This window comes from Camelina sativa, chromosome 1 (genome assembly GCF_000633955.1).
Source record: "Camelina sativa cultivar DH55 chromosome 1, Cs, whole genome shotgun sequence".
Lineage (NCBI taxonomy): Eukaryota > Viridiplantae > Streptophyta > Magnoliopsida > Brassicales > Brassicaceae > Camelina > Camelina sativa.
The window spans coordinates 12,112,686-12,116,755 of record NC_025685.1 but is presented as its reverse complement, the minus strand read 5'-3'; the positions used below and the strand labels follow the sequence as shown (position 1 = coordinate 12,116,755).

Here is a 4,070-nt window from a genome sequence, read left to right as displayed (position 1 = left end):
ATGGTTAGGATGAAAACCGAAACCAATTCCGTAGGTTGTACGGAACTCTCTAACTTTGGAACCGCTCCACTTAAGTTGGATACGTTGAGAATCCATAGAAAGGGAAGTGCAGCCAAGGATGACCGAATTTCTCCTTCGAGGTTGTTTCTTTTGAGATAAACCACTTCTAAATTGGCTAGAAGTCCTACCGCAGGTGAGATTACGCCACCTAGAGCCAAGCCAGAGAGGTTAAGGGATATGACTTGATGGTTATCGAAGTTGCATATATCACCTTTCCATTTGCAATAAGTAAATGCAGATATCGTAAACCATCTCAAAACAAAAAAAAATCTTATTATCTTTTTTTACTTTTTTCACAAAAAAACAATATATAAAAATGCAACAATAATGTTAAAAAAATAGTTGGACATCGAAAAGTAAATAACATACACGGCAAACAAATAGTTAATTTTTGCCAAGTATTTTAAAACAGAAATTCAACATGGATGTATATACCTGCAACAAAGAGAGATCTTACACTTTTTCTCCTTGAAATAAGTTACACAATAATCAAAAGACAAAAACTAAGTAATCAGAAACTATGAAAAATATAAGAAAAAAATGAGTAAAACAAAAGTTAAATTTGACAAAATACAAATTTAAGATATAAAATTTGTGATATTAAAAAAATATAAGCGTTTAGTAATTACTAACTTCATATAATAATGTTTTGTGGCTTCATGTCACGGTGAATTATACGGTTAGAATGCAAGTAATGCAATGCTTTGACCTGATTTTTTAGAGAAGCTTCGATATGGTCTTGAACTTGCTCTTCCCGAAGGCAATTGTCATCTTCCAGATGTATCACAAGAGAATAATTAGAACCATCTCAATTCTCATCTTTTGTAGACACTTTAGAGATGAAACCAATTTTAATAAATAAAAATTGTTGTGCTTATAGGTGATAAGCAATCTAGGGAAAATGTCTGAATAACCCAACATGGGAATTGAAGAAATGGAAGAGAAGAATTACAAATGCTCAGATGACGAAATGTCAAACAAAAAATTCGCTAAACCAAAAGAAACATCATAACACCCTAATTTTGCTAACATCAATTCTCAATTCATTGAACCCTAATTTCAATCATATCAGATAAGTCTAATTAATCACCATCTACAAGAGAGATTCTTACCAAGAGAAACAGATTGAAGCATGATTGAACCAAACTCTCCTATTTGGCCACTTGATTTGATGAACCAAAGTGGTTCTAACAGAAATCACCGATGGTGGCACGGGCGGTGGAGACGGTGATGAAAATGCACAAAGGCGATTTTCTGACTGTTTCACGCCAAGAGAGGTTTATATGAAACAGTCAAACATAAATTTGAAAGTTCATGGTTAACTACTTATATTTATCTCAGCTCATCCTTCCTCTTCTTCCAATCCAGAGTAAGAAGATACAATTCCATATCCTCACTAAACAATCTCCAAAAACGCACTGTTTTATCCCTCTCTTCTGCTCTCACCTCACAAGGCGACACACACATGACTCCACTAGAGGGAAAAGGCAATGATCCCAACTCTGCCTTTGACTTTAAGTCATATATAATTCTTAAGGCTGAGTTCGTAAGTGTCGTTCTCGACGTTTCAGTACCACTTTCGAAACCCCTCACAATCCAAGAGGCGGTGCGGTACTCTTTGCTAGCGGTGGAAAACGTGTCAGGCCTCTACTTTGCATTGCAGCCTGCGAGCTCGTGGGTGGCGGCAAGGCTATGTCAGCCGCTTGCGCAGTCAAGATGATCCACACAAGCTCTCTCGTTCATGATGACCTTCCCTCCATGGACAATGCTGACCTCCGCCGAGGCAAGCTCACCAACCACAAGGTATGTTTGTTAAATCATTAGAATTGAATCATTCATTGACGTTAATGTATGCTCACTTCTTCTGATTTAAAACAAGTTATTTGGAGAAGACATGGCGATTTTGGCGGGTGACGCACTCTTTGCTTTGGCGTTTAAGCACGTGACAGCCTGCACGTGACAGCCTTGTCAAGTGCGTTGGTTGTTTCCCCTGATAGGAAGATCCGTGCGGTAATTGAGCTGGCAAAGGCCATAGGGACAAAAGGTCTAGTTGCGGGGCAAGTGATCGACTTATGTAGGGAAGGGTTGAATCCAAGCGATGTCGGGTTGGAGCGTCTAGAGTTCATCCACCTCCAGAAAAAGCCGCTTTGTTGGAGGCAGTGGCGGTTGTAGGAGCCATATTGGGAGGTGGAACAGAGGACGAGATCGAAAAGCTAAGAAAGTATGCGAGATGTATTGGACTGTTGTTTCAGGTGGTTGATGATATACTTGACGTAACGAAATCTACTGATGAACTGGGTAAGAGCACCGAAAAAGACGTTATTGCTGGCAAACTTACATATCCGATGTTGATTGGTTTGGAGAAATCGAGGGAACTTGCACGGAAATTAAGCAAAAAATCAGAGAAACAGCTTCTAGAGTTCGATTCGAATTAGGTGGCTCCTCTCGTGGCTCTTGCTAGAAGACACAACTGAATGATCATAAATGTGTCTAAATGTCCAAAAAAGTCTGTTTCGTTGAATCTCTTTCCTCGTGTTGTGTTGTTTAAATTTCTTATGAACCAATTATATTAGGATCACTAGGTGTTTGTGGTGTAGTTGACACTTTTTTGTTTTTTTTTTTTTTTATCTTTTTTGTTTTCTCTTTTGTATTATTTCGTTTTAATTAGGCATATACGGACTTCGCAGTCACTTGTATTTATACACTATATGTTTATACCATTTCGTTTAGATGTGTACAATTGTGGCGTTTATTTTTATGAATTATGAGGATGTTGTTTCTTGCTTTTGAGGATCCAATCTTATCATTGACTGATATTGTTCCTAATACATTTATTGTACAGTATTTTAGATTTTCTAATTAACTGCTTATATAAACCCTTCATACGTTGATGTTGCAATAATAAGTTATTTTTTAAAAATAATTATCTTCCGTGTAAGTGATTATGTTTGTATGCACATGTTTTGGTCTAATATCAATAAGATCGTTTCTATTTTTCTTTAGCTGGCTTTGAAACCAATTTTGAGTTAAGCAAATAATGGATCGAATTATGATGTTAATAAGTAATATAAATTCTTATGTATATATATTGTATATATGTGACTATAATTTTAACTAACAAAAATATTCTGTAATATTTAAAGATAATCTTGAACATATATATATATATATATATATATATGTGGGAGGAATGTATGGAATTATTGGATAGAAGTTATTTTTGAGTTAAATGACCTTTTATGCCTTTAAATTGAGTTAAATATTAATAAATTTTTATATGTGTTTTGACTTTTTTTAAAAGGAATACCAAGTGTTTCCTTCCAAATTTGAAGTGACATAGTATTTTAGTTTTCTTATATGATTTTATGAACTTCAATGTAAAGGTTTTTCAAAGTAATAAGTACACTCACACTGATTGAATTATAAAATTTGGAGAAATGTTTATTTCGATTAATCATCTGCTCTTTTAAATATATTAAATAAGTATGTTGCTGTTCCTACAAATAGGACAACATATATTATAGTCTAACCATGGAGTTAAGCAATGAAAATGGAACTTGTGATTTCAATACAAAATGCTTATATATATATATTATGTTACGCATTGATCGTTTAAAAATGAATAGGAACATCTAATTTNTATTTTTTAAAAATAATTATCTTCCGTGTAAGTGATTATGTTTGTATGCACATGTTTTGGTCTAATATCAATAAGATCGTTTCTATTTTTCTTTAGCTGGCTTTGAAACCAATTTTGAGTTAAGCAAATAATGGATCGAATTATGATGTTAATAAGTAATATAAATTCTTATGTATATATATTGTATATATGTGACTATAATTTTAACTAACAAAAATATTCTGTAATATTTAAAGATAATCTTGAACATATATATATATATATATATATATATGTGGGAGGAATGTATGGAATTATTGGATAGAAGTTATTTTTGAGTTAAATGACCTTTTATGCCTTTAAATTGAGTTAAATATTAATAAATTTTTAT

At 33.5% G+C, this 4,070-nt stretch overlaps 1 pseudogene; it reads left to right on the top strand.

Moving 5' to 3' along the window:
- Positions 1,526–2,495, top strand: LOC104707040 (annotated as a pseudogene).